At 37.8% G+C, this 13,888-nt stretch overlaps 1 protein-coding gene across 2 annotated transcripts in view; it reads right to left on the reverse strand.

Moving 5' to 3' along the window:
- LOC124132689 (serine/threonine-protein kinase DCLK1-like) overlaps positions 1-13,888 on the reverse strand; it is an 89,606-nt gene that overhangs the window by 29,594 nt on the left and 46,124 nt on the right. The window lies entirely within an intron of this gene.

Here is a 13,888-nt window from a genome sequence, read left to right on the forward strand (position 1 = left end):
TTGTTGCAAGATTATTGTAGCTGCTGTTCTTTACCATACACTTAGCATACACTTACAATAATTTTCCTGTCCTATGTTAAGTGTATTTTATAGTGTACAAATTAACAATCATTTTCCTGATACAATGAACATAAGTCTATGTTAAGTGTATTTTATAGTGTACAAATTACACTAATTTTCCTGCTACAATGAATGTAAGTCTATGTTAAGTGTATTTTATAGTGTACAAATTACAATACTTTTCCTGCTACAATGAATGTAAGTCTATGTTAAGTGTATTTTATAGTGTACAAATTACAATAATTTTCTTGCTACAATGAATGTAAGTCTATGTTAAGTGTATTTTATAGTGTACAAATTACAATAATTTTCCTGATACAATGAATGTAAGTCTATGTTAAGTGTATTTTATAGTGTACAAATTACAATAATTTTCCTGCTACAATGAATGTAAGTCTATGTTAAGTGTATTTTATAGTGTACAAAAAACAATAATTTTCCTGCTACAATGAATGTAAGTCTATGTTATGTATATTTTATAGTGTACAAATTACAATAATTTTCCTGCTACAATGAATGTAAGTCTATGTTAAGTGTATTTTATAGTGTACAAATTACAATAATTTCCCTGCTACAATGAATGTAAGTCTATGTTAAGTGTATTTTATAGTTTACAAATTACAATAATTTCCCTGCTACAATGAATGTAATTCCAACACTTTAACATACACTAACATTGATTGCAGCAAGAAGTTTAATTAACTCTAGTCTAGACCCTAGAGAAAAAAAGTTACAAAAGGAGTCCAACTCAAGTCTAGAATGATTTGGCAAGTCAAGATTGCCTCAGCTCCTGAAATTAAAGATTGTTCTGGGCTCCGTTTGAATTTAAAAAAATATTTTGTACAAAAATATTTTTTAAATAAGATCAATTTATTTCTGGGACTCAATGTCGTCTATTTTAATTCCTTATCTTTAGAATAGACTTACACTTGCTGTAGCCTTATGATCACTCTGCTCAAGTGGATTCATGGCCAATACAACTGTGCAGTGAAATTCAAACATCAGAGTACAATTCAGCAAAGTGTTCAGTTTAGTACAAACTACAAAGAACTCTTAAAGCAACGGTGCTCTGATGAACTGATTAACAACATTCAGAGTCCAATTTCACCTAGAATTCACAGAGGTCTGTAATCTAAGCACCATCTCAAACATTGCCTTGTCGATATCGTCATGCCTACCAGCTCAGCCATGATCGTCTGTAACATCAGATTCATGTTCTTACTGAGGAATGAAACCAATCATGCTGCAGTTTTATTCCCAAATTATGGTGAAGACGTCTATGATTATTATGACAAGCATACGAAAATAGCAGTTTATGGTTTATAGAATAGTTATTAAGGTGCATCTCGATAGATTTTTGAAAAAAAAAATATAATAATTGTGCTAAACTGGGTCACTAAGAAAGATGTTCAGGTAAAAACTTTTGAATTAAAGTATGACCACTATACGAATAAGTTTCATCCAACATTGAACTCTGTGAATGCCATTTCACCAAGATTCACAAAGAGTGAGTGAGTGAATTAAAATTTAATGTCACATTTCAGCCATATAGAGGCGAGAACAAGTTGATATATACTATGTCATTTTGGAGACATAAATGTGGAGTTTCTTCAATGCGAACAAATCTTTACATTTAATTCATGCTCGCATTAATTTCAAGATTTATAGTATACAATTGAGTCATGAATATGCTTGATAAGCGAATGTTTTGTTTGTTTGTTGTTTAAAGCCACACTCAGCAATATTTCAGCTATATGACAGTGGTCTGTAAATAATCGAGTCTGGACCAGACAATTCAGCAATTGATATCATGAGCATCGATCTACGCAATTGGGATACGATGACATGCGTCAACCAAGTCATGGAGCCTGACAACCTGATCCCGTTAGTCGCCTCTTACAACAAGCATAATCGCCTCTTACGGCAAGCATGGGTTGCTGAAGACCTATTCTACCCCAGATCTTCAAGGGTCATAAGCGAATGTAATTTTGCCCCATACTTTTCACTAAGATTTATGATACCCTTTTGTCATTTCTGAATGCTCAAATTTACTTTGTGAATAATGATGCTGTGCATTAAGTGTATTCACATGTTCATCACTTTCTATATGTTTCTCAACTTTATTTGCAGTTTCACATAATAAACATTGTCACAAGCTATTGATGTATGGGGCAGCTAAGGGGTTAAAACATCTGCTCATCACGCTGAAGACCTGGGTTCGAATCCCCATAGGGGTACAATATGTGAAGCCCATTTCTGGTATCCACACCGTCCTATAGGTGGCCTACTGCCAAAGGCGGCGTAAAACCATACTCGCTTACTTAAAAAAAGGTTTCTAAGTCTGACATTTAAGCAGTGGGAACTTTTTTCAACAATGCCATTGGCACACTAAATGATACAAGAAAATTCCAACCTTTTTGTCACAAACTGGGTATGGTCTTTAGACGTAACCAGGTTGACTAAACAAAGCGAGATGAAATGTCATCATCGGTACAATGCTGACATTGTCTGGCATGCATTATGTAATAACCTGAAAGGTCAGATTTGTCCGTCCAACATCCTGATTGTGCTTTCCTGAATACAATCTCCAATATATATTGACATATGTAGCGCTTGATGAAATACTCTTTTCCTGAAGAGTTTTTCATTTGAATATTATTTTCCCGAGGAGACCTTTTCTGTTATAGCACATTGCAGCAAGGCACTTGAATCTGCTGCCTGTTCAAATTCTCCAGAATGTTGGCAAATTGGCAGTTGAAGAAGGAACAGATCAGTTATTGATTTTCAGAAAGGGCAATGGCTGAAAATGCTTATTTCTCTGTGTCATGAGATCAGCATGTATTTTCAAACCATTACCATTGCTGTTCCAACAAAGAATGCAGTTGACAGAAAGCCTTGAGGAGGAATTAAGAAAACGCAATGGCGTAATTGTCGGTCATCTTCTTGGTATTCCGACAATTTTGCAATTTGAAGAATTTTAGATATAAATCCAGCAAAGTGGAGGGGCACTCACATTCTCTCAAGAGAAATGCAAAGTCCAATTCAGATTTCCATTTGAAATTTTTTGTAAAATTCTGTCATCGAAATGAGAAACACATTAACAACGAACACTGCTTGAAAATAAACAAAATATAATTTCTGGATTAGAATGTGAAGAATTTAAAATATTTCCAATCCAATTTCCAATATTTTCCAAGAAATCCAATCCTATTAGCAAAAGCAAACATTCCAAAATTAAAGCCAATGTAAACAAATGAATGCATCATCAGGGATCCTGGCTTGATACTTAATCTTATAGTTAGCCATTGGAAGAGAATGTTTTTATAAGCTAATGGACTTATTGGAAACGTTACTCCATTAAAACGTTTGGTAAAAATACAATTGCACAAAACATACCACAATCGTCTGAATTAAAGGAACACTTGCAAGCTGATTAAGTAACATTTTCATCAAAAATGGTGCACTAACTGAAGGCCATTATTGTCCCCCAAACTGATATTGCGGACTGTAGATGAAAGTGGAGTAAAACATCACTCACTCACTCACACCCTCACACTTGTTATGGAGCAGCGGGGTAGCGTAGTGCTCAATAAAAGCAACAAAACCATTTCCATAATCATAAGAAATCTCCGCTAAAAGCAGAGTTCATTGTACGACTCCTACTATATCATAAGCATGTGTTTATGAATCACTATCAAAAGTGATGATACCAGGAGTTTACGAAAAGGTGTTGATTTACAATTCCAACTATATCATGAGCATGTATTAATGAATCACTCGTCCTCCACGTGTCTATCATAAAACATTTAGAAAGCTTTACTAAAGCCTTGAATGTTGTAACCTTGATCAAACAATGGTTGAGCAAGAGTAGTAAAAACAATCTCTGGTCACGGCGAAGATCTTGATTCAAATCCTCACATGGGTAAACTATGTAAAGCCTAATCTTTCAGTCCCATACTATTGCTGGAATACTGCAAAAAAAGCTAAAACTTCACTCACTTCACTTCACTGACACTGTTTGAGCAAGAGTCGTAAAAACAATCTCTGGTCACGGCGAAGATCTTGATTCAAATCCTCACATGGGTAAACTATGTAAAGCCTAATCTTTCAGTCCCATACTATTGCTGGAATACTGCAAAAAAAGCTAAAACTTCACTCACTCACTTCACTTCACTTCACTTCACTGACACTGTTTGAGCAAGAGTCGTAAAAACAATATCCGGTGACGGCGAAGATCTTGATTCAAATCCTCACATGGGTAAACTATGTAAAGCCTAATCTTTCAGTCCCATACTATTGCTGGAATACTGAAAAAAAAGCTAAAACTTCACACACTTCACTTCACTGACACTGTTTGAGCAAGAGTTGTAAAAACAATCTCTGGTGACGGCGAAGATCTTGATTCAAATCCTCACATGGGTAAACTATGTAAAGCCTAATCTTTCAGACCCATACTATTGCTAAAAAAGCTAAAACTTCACTCACTTCACTTCACTTCACTTCACTGACACTGTTTGAGCAAGAGTCGTAAAAACAATATCCGGTGACGGCGAAGATCTTGATTCAAATCCTCACATGGGTAAACTATGTAAAGCCTAATCTTTCAGACCCATACTATTGCTGGAATACTGCAAAAAAAGCTAAAACTTCACTCACTTCACTTCACTGACACTGTTTGAGCAAGAGTCGTAAAAACAATATCTGGTCACGGCGAAGATCTTGATTCAAATCCTCACAATGGTAAACTATGTAAAGCCTAATCTTTCAGACCCATACTATTGCTAAAAAAGCTAAAACTTCACTCACTTCACTTCACTTCACTTCACTGACACTGTTTGAGCAAGAGTTGTAAAAACAATATCTGGTCACGGCGAAGATGTTGATTCAAATCCTCACAATGGTAAACTATGTAAAGCCTAATCTTTCAGTCCCATACTATTGCTGGAATACTGCAAAAAAAGCTAAAACTTCACTCACTTCACTTCACTTCACTTCACTTCACTGACACTGTTTGAGCAAGAGTCGTAAAAACAATATCTGGTCACGGCGAAGATCTTGATTCAAATCCTCACATGGGTAAACTATGAAAAGCCTAATCTTTCAGTCCCATACTATTGCTGGAATTCTGAAAAAAAAAGCTAAAACTTCACTCACTTCACTTCACTGACACTGTTTGAGCAAGAGTCGTAAAAACAATCTCTGGTCACGGCGAAGATGTTGATTCAAATCCTCACATGGGTAAACTATGTAAAGCCTAATCTTTCAGACCCATACTATTGCTAAAAAAGCTAAAACTTCACTCACTTCACTTCACTTCACTTCACTGACACTGTTTGAGCAAGAGTCGTAAAAACAATATCTGGTCACGGCGAAGATCTTGATTCAAATCCTCACAATGGTAAACTATGTAAAGCCTAATCTTTCAGTCCCATACTATTACTGGAATACTGAAAAAAAAAGCTAAAACTTCACTCACTTCACTTCACTTCACTTCACTGACACTGTTTGAGCAAGAGTCGTAAAAACAATATCTGGTCACGGCGAAGATGTTGATTCAAATCCTCACATGGGTAAACTATGTAAAGCCTAATCTTTCAGTCCCATACTATTGCTGGAATACTGCAAAAAAAGTTAAAACTTCACTCACTTCACTTCACTTCACTTCACTTCACTGACACTGTTTGAGCAAGAGTCGTAAAAACAATATCTGGTCACGGCGAAGATCTTGATTCAAATCCTCACATGGGTAAACTATGTAAAGCCTAATCTTTCAGTCCCATACTATTACTGGAATACTGCAAAAAAAAGCTAAAACTTCACTCACTTCACTTCACTTCACTTCACTGACACTGTTTGAGCAAGAGTCGTAAAAACAATATCTGGTCACGGCGAAGATCTTGATTCAAATCCTCACATGAGTAAACTATGAAAAGCCTAATCTTTCAGTCCCATACTATTACTGGAATACTGCAAAAAAAAGCTAAAACTTCACTCACTTCACTTCACTTCACTTCACTGACACTGTTTGAGCAAGAGTCGTAAAAACAATATCTGGTCACGGCGAAGATCTTGATTCAAATCCTCACAATGGTAAACTATGAAAAGCCTAATCTTTCAGTCCCATACTATTACTGGAATACTGCAAAAAAAAGCTAAAACTTCACTCACTTCACTTCACTTCACTTCACTGACACTGTTTGAGCAAGAGTCGTAAAAACAATATCTGGTCACGGCGAAGATCTTGATTCAAATCCTCACATGGGTAAACTATCAAAAGCCTAATCTTTCAGTCCCATACTATTACTGGAATACTGCAAAAAAAAGCTAAAACTTCACTCACTTCACTTCACTTCACTTCACTGACACTGTTTGAGCAAGAGTCGTAAAAACAATATCTGGTCACGGCGAAGATCTTGATTCAAATCCTCACATGGGTAAACTATGAAAAGCCTAATCTTTCAGTCCCATACTATTACTGGAATACTGCAAAAAAAAGCTAAAACTTCACTCACTTCACTTCACTTCACTTCACTGACACTGTTTGAGCAAGAGTCGTAAAAACAATATCTGGTCACGGCGAAGATCTTGATTCAAATCCTCACATGGGTAAACTATGTAAAGCCTAATCTTTCAGTCCCATACTATTGCTGGAATACTGCAAAAAAAGCTAAAACTTCACTCACTTCACTTCACTTCACTTCACTGACACTGTTTGAGCAAGAGTCGTAAAAACAATATCTGGTCACGGCGAAGATCTTGATTCAAATCCTCACATGGGTAAACTATGAAAAGCCTAATCTTTCAGTCCCATACTATTGCTGGAATACTGCAAAAAAAGCTAAAACTTCACTCACTTCACTTCACTTCACTTCACTGACACTGTTTGAGCAAGAGTCGTAAAAACAATCTCTGGTCACGGCGAAGATCTTGATTCAAATCCTCACATGGGTAAACTATGTAAAGCCTAATCTTTCAGTCCCATACTATTACTGGAATTCTGAAAAAAAAGCTAAAACTTCACACACTTCACTTCACTGACACTGTTTGAGCAAGAGTCGTAAAAACAATCTCTGGTCACGGCGAAGATCTTGATTCAAATCCTCACATGGGTAAACTATGTAAAGCCTAATCTTTCAGTCCCATACTATTGCTGGAATACTGCAAAAAAAGCTAAAACTTCACTCACTTCACTTCACTGACACTGTTTGAGCAAGAGTCGTAAAAACAATCTCTGGTCACGGCGAAGATCTTGATTCAAATCCTCACATGGGTAAACTATGTAAAGCCTAATCTTTCAGTCCCATACTATTGCTGGAATACTGCAAAAAGCAGCTAAAACTTCACTCACTTCACTTCACTGACACTGTTTTAGCAAGAGTCGTAAAAACAATCTCTGGTCACGGCGAAGATCTTGATTCAAATCCTCACATGGGTAAACTATGTAAAGCCTAATCTTTCAGTCCCATACTATTGCTGGAATACTGCAAAAAAAGCAGCTAAAACCTCACTCACTGGCACAAACATGTTGTAACAGGTGAATTAGTGAGTTAGTGATCGAGCATAATTTTTGTGCTGCTTTTAGCAAAATTCCAACAATCAAGCCCCAAAACAGGTTTCACACATTGTACCCATGTTAGAAATTGAACCAGGGCCTTCAGTGTGATGAGCGAACACTTTAACCCCAGGCCTACCCACTACCTACAGGTGACTAAGGCAGTCAAGCAGTGTGGTGGTTGGGTCAGGGGGAGACAACTCTCACTCCGTTCTTGCCACAATTTAACTCAACCATCATACAAGGGAGTGAGTGAGTGAGGGGATTAATGCCGCTTTGAACTTTATTCCAGTTATATCACGGCATGTCGGCTTAATGTGGGAGAAAAGCCCGAAGTGATGCAGGTCTCAGACGTTTACCACCTCAGTGAAAACCACGAGCATGGGTAAGGTGCTGATGAACCTATAAACATAATCAGGGCAAACCAGGATTGAACCGACAATCATAGGTTTCTGGCGTGCCCAAGGGATGCAACTCTGCACAGAGAAATACAATGCCTTAGATGACTGGACCAACCGTGCCCCTTCATCAGATAAGTGCAGGGTATGAAACTCCCAAAAATTTCGGCCAGACCACAGGACTGGCTAGCTGGAATACTTGCCAGCCCTGACCAAAACCTGCCTGCCCACTATAATCATATGTTTCTCAGGATAAGCTAACGGGATTTCTTTTTGGTTACATTTTATCATTCATCTTTACATGTGAATTAATGATTATCATCGGGAAATATTTAGAATATTGTCACATATGAAATATAACCCGACCGTCGGGCAGGGGGATTTGAAAATCTGGCAGCCTGAGTTGAAATCAACCCATCTCGGACGGTCGGGCAGGCAGGTATTTCGAACACTGATAAGTGTTACCTTCGGATGATGGTTGCAGAATAGCTTCAGGAATAATATGCAATGAGAGAATGAGTTGGGCTTAACAGTACTTCAGTCATATCACAGCATGTCAGATTAATGTAGGAGGAAAATTCTAAGCTTTCACCACTTTGGTGAAACCCACAAGCAAAGGCTAATCACTAAGGCAAATCTGGAATTCACCCCCAAATCATTGGATTCTGGCCCGTCTGAGGGATGCAACTCTGCACAGCCAAATGCTGTGCACCCTATTATGAAAAGAACACACGCTGTGTCTCCACAGCAGTCATCTAACCTAGCAGCCTACTCTCGTTCTGCTGGAACAATGAATATGATTGACACTCAGGTCAACAACCAGAAATACTATGATTAATGTTAACATTTCATTGCACCCATCAGATAACATTTGTTTTATTTTCCATCATGATATTGTGGTTCCGTGTTATGTTTTATCTAGCCTACTAATCTGAAGTCACTGGTTCAGAGTTCTAATGTAGGTTTGATGCCTCAGTTTATACTAGGTTATACTAGCCTAAATAATTATACTACTGAAAAGAAGTTAAAGAACACCAGGGGCTCGTTCCATAAAGCTTATGTTGTGCTAAAGTTATCGTAACTCCTATACTTTAAGGGGTGGTCAGGTAGCCTAGTGGTTAAAGCGTTCGATCGTCACGCCGAAGACCTGGATTCGATTTCCAACATGGGTACAATGTGTGAAGCCCATTTCTGGTGTCCCCCACAGTGATATTGCTGGAATATTGCTAAAAGCGGTGTAAAACCATACTCACTCACTCCTATACTTTCACATAGACTTATGACAGTCGTTGCGCTATGATCACTTTGTTTAGTGGGGCCCCGATTCTTTCATTTTACTATAGTTAATCTGTGACGCTGTGACATTGTGACGGATTAACAATAGTAATATAAAAATGTGTTCTCTTACTTCTTTTGAGTAGTATATAATCATTACTATACACCACTATTACGATGTTTGATTGATAAATTCTAAACATTAAAAAAGTTTTTATTATAGTGTGAACCGAACTCAATCACTTCTAGTGAGCCAATGTTAAAATGTTTTATTGAAAGCAAACTTGCTCATAATATCGTAACATATTTTCTAAAAAATATTTGTTTCGCTTTCTCTCTTCACATGCTGCATAAATGTTTGATATGTTTCTGTTTTACGATGCGTACAACACAATTCTTTTAGACGTTTTAGTTTCATTGCCAGCAATCACACTTTATTAATGCTTAATGATTACATCACATAACAATCAACATCTGAAAAATACTACACAGTAAGATGCACTTAAAAACGTCTTAATGTGATAATAAACCTCCATCCTTGATGCAATCCAATTAGGCCGATATTGATGAACACAAAGATTATTCACAACGAGAAAGACGAGATGTGACCCTGACTATGTTGCCTGCACAAAAACAAAAGGGGTTTAGGTGACTGCATACAAATTTCCTCATTACGGTCGGGCTTGATGGTGCAACGCTGTGGCCAGTCATGGGTAGGATTACAGGAGCAGCTCTGTGGAGACACTGTATGCTGACTGCCAGATGTGTTGAGGTGAAATGGGGTTTAGCACCATGTTCAGGATTTTTGAGTGTGAGTGAGTTTGGTTTTATGCTGCTTTTAGCAATATTCCAGCAAAATCACGGTGGGGGACACAAGAAATTGGCTTCACACATTGTACCCATGTCGGGCTTCGAACCCGGGTCTTCGGTGTGATGATTGAGTGCTTTAACCACTAGGCTACCTGACCGCCCCTCAAGATTATTGAACTTGCATAGCGACATGTATGCATGTGTGTGTGTGGCTGAATGTACTAATCAAGGCTTTTGATGGTTATATACACTAGCCCAGTGAGATATCATGCTGCAGTTTAACATGGATACCCCACCCAGATACATTATACTGGCACCGAGGCGACCAGTCCTATTATCTCATCAAAGCAGAGAGTCAGGCAAGGTAACAACAATTACCATCCTTTAATGTCTTTTGGTATGACGCTGCCAGGAGACCTTCCATTCTCAGACACCCTATCCTCTAGGTGGTGTTGATGTCGGGAGGACACATGTGGAACAGCTGTGATGTAGCACTGGAGCTAGGATTTTCAAGGTTGATTCAGTCTGTCAACTTTTTATGGATTTTGTTCTTAAATGTTGAACATTTATGTATAGGAGTTTTGTGAGATAGGAGTAATGGAGCATGCGTCTTAGAGTGGGTGAGTGAGTTTGGTTTTATGTTGCTTTTAGCATTATTCAAGCCAAATCATGCTGGGGATACCAAGAATGGGCTTCACACCAATTCCTATGTGGGGAATTGAACCCTTGTCTTTGGCATTATGAGTAAACACATTAACCACAAGGCCATCCCAAGATCCCTCTTCCTCCAGTGTACAGTACCAAGAAATTGCTGAAAATCTGCAACACTTATCTTCAATGATGATTCCATATAAAAATCAAGGACTTACAGCAAACTGGATGACTTCCTTACAGTTTGTGGCCTGCCTTGTTTTACACGCTAGATCTGACAAGCCGGTTAGTTATCGTGGCCTATTTGACCCCAAAGAGAATATTACTTATCTTGCATGCCAACTTTTTTCCTTTCTTTGAAGTTTTGAAAACTCTTTTACAATTTTGGACAAACTAAACCAGGCTATAACTGTGGAAAGCTTAAGCTGTCTTAAGTATGGTGACACTCATAACACAAGGCTGCTTTCTCCAAGATACAGAAATAACATATGATAATCCTCCTTTTGAGTTTATCATTATCTAGACCAAAGCATTACCACAACAATTCTGTTCCTTTTGATCCCCAACTTTTGCAGACATCTCCTTTATGCTAATGATATTCCTGAATCCAACAAGCACTTATCCCAGCTCTTTAGTTACATTGTATGTCTTTTCTGTCATATTCACCAAGCATGGGATACGCTCTGTATCTCAGAAGTTATGGTTGCTCCGAGAGTGCCTACATCCACAGATCCTGGTATTGATATTACAGCATGGAGACTATCATGATTAAATATCAGTGCTATTATTGACATATTCTGCAACTGTCGTTCATATGTCAGGCTCAATATCCGACTGACTGTCTGGAAACGGAACCACAATGCAGACAGAGGAACGCAAAGTTTGCAGGAATAAAATTGTTAAAGCTCTGGTGGCTCAGAGCTGTCTGGGAATTATTCCCAAATGACCAGATCACTTTCAGTGATCCATCCCTAGGTTAATCAGAATGATAGACTCTATAGGAAGTTAGGCACAACCCTGGAGAAAATATGTGTTGGACACCTTGGTCACAATGGCCAACACTGGTACGCCTTCAAAGGAACATGTGATAAAACAGCTGTCTGAGGTTGCGTAAAACTATTCCCACAATGACGACTTTCCAACTGACAGATTTTTCAATTCATAAAGGACTTTCGAGGTTCATAAAGTTTTAGTAGTTCTGAATGAAGTCAAGCTGTGATTGGTGGACACTGCTTTCTGTATGCAGCTTGAAGGGGGACAATGCTACACAGTCCTGTACCAAGTATAAGCGTAGGTATCTTTATTGCAATTTGTTAAATGGTCTAAGTCTAGAGCCCCTTTAAATGGTGACTAGACTTGCAGATTGTCAGCCCTGGACAATTTGATCCAGGTCATGCAAATATCAAATGTTTGTCTGATAACTCATATTAAAGAATGATGTCAATCAAACTGTTCATTAGAGCAAGATGTATCAGTTTAACACAAGGCTCCTATGCTGAAAATGGGCGCCAGAGAGTGGAACATTGTCTTAAACTAGACTACTCAATGTTCCAGTACATGTGGTACCAAAATGCTCATCTTTCAAGTATGATTCCTTACAAAAAAGGCAAAAACAACTCATTTTCATATGCATTCTAAAAGGATACAAGAATAAACATTCTAAAAATAATTCTAAGTTAAAAAAGGAAAAGTAGCTGTATTTGTTCAGAAAATCCAAATATTGAAGAAAAAAACTGTTCAATGCACCTCTCCTATTGGTACAGAAACTGTACCCTCAACTGAAAAGAATCCATGAAGTAGTTTTAAAGTTATAGGTCACACAAATGTTAAAGTAAAACAATTCTAAATAAAAACATGAATAAAGCTGTATTTCTTCACAAAATCGCACACAAAAATGACCTCGGAAGGATGCACAGATGGATGCAATTCCTTGGTATGATGATATACCCCCGCCTTTTTAGGTCTGGGGTATAAATAATATGAAGCAGTCTTGGGGAAATCTTCATGCAACTGATGAATCGGTTAAACACAACACAATTCAGTCGGTTAGAAGGTCAAAGGGGTAAACAATTTGGGTGCAGGGAAATCAAGTTCAAACCAGGGCTGTCACGATTCACTTGAGTACCCATAAAATGGATTGTTTTGGCCATATAAATGTTGTTACATAACATTTGTCAGGAAAATATTTTCTGACTGTATATACAAAATTTTTAACATCAAATTTAATTGACACAAATTTACTATATAATATATTTTCGTTTGACCCTTTGTTGATGGGATACAGCTCCTTAATGTGACAATGTTAAAAATTTCATGGACAGCATATCATGACCTTATGTATTATATATGGTGACAAAGTGAATCGTTTCAGTGCTAGTTCAAGTGCTTGGCAAACCATCAACTCACAATGGATTACAACTCAAACCAAACTACTAACCTATCTTTTTCCTAACTGGAACAAAAATATCAAAAATACAAAAATCATAATAAAAGTGAGACAACACAAAGCACATGGGCAAAAACCAACAAGAAGCATATGTTTGTTGTTTAATGCCACATTCAGCAATATTCCAGCTATATGACGGCAGTCTGTAAATAATCTAGACTTGCTTCATTTGGGGCTATAGCAGTACAGTAAGGGCTGGGTGGCAGGGAAAATAATATGGTTCAGGGGCTAAGACAGACAAGGGGTAGCAGCTGCAATGTGGTTTATGATGTTTATTTGTTGTAAACGCCACACTCAGCAATATTCCAGCTATATAATGGCGGTCTGTAAATAATCAAGTCTGGACCAGACAATCCAGGGACTGACATCATGTGCATTGATCTACGCAATTGCGATACGATGACATGTATCAGCCAAGTCAGCGACCCTGACCACCTGATCCTGTTAGTCGCCTCTTATGATAAGCATAGTTGCCTTTTACTGCAAGCATGGGTTGCTAAAGACCTATTCTAACCCGAAATCTTCACGGGACAAAAAGCATATAAGTTACTACCGGGTAATTAATGTTGACACAGGTGTACACACACTAAAGAAACAACATTCTTATATTCAAACATAGAAACGTCTGTCCAGGAATGGTATTTCTCAGTATACGAGCTCAATGTTGTGACAGGATTATGTAACCAATGGGAAAGC

The sequence above is a fragment of the Haliotis rufescens genome, unplaced genomic scaffold (genome assembly GCF_023055435.1).
Source record: "Haliotis rufescens isolate VD_foot unplaced genomic scaffold, xgHalRufe1.0.p SCAF_7, whole genome shotgun sequence".
Classification (NCBI taxonomy): domain Eukaryota; kingdom Metazoa; phylum Mollusca; class Gastropoda; order Lepetellida; family Haliotidae; genus Haliotis; species Haliotis rufescens.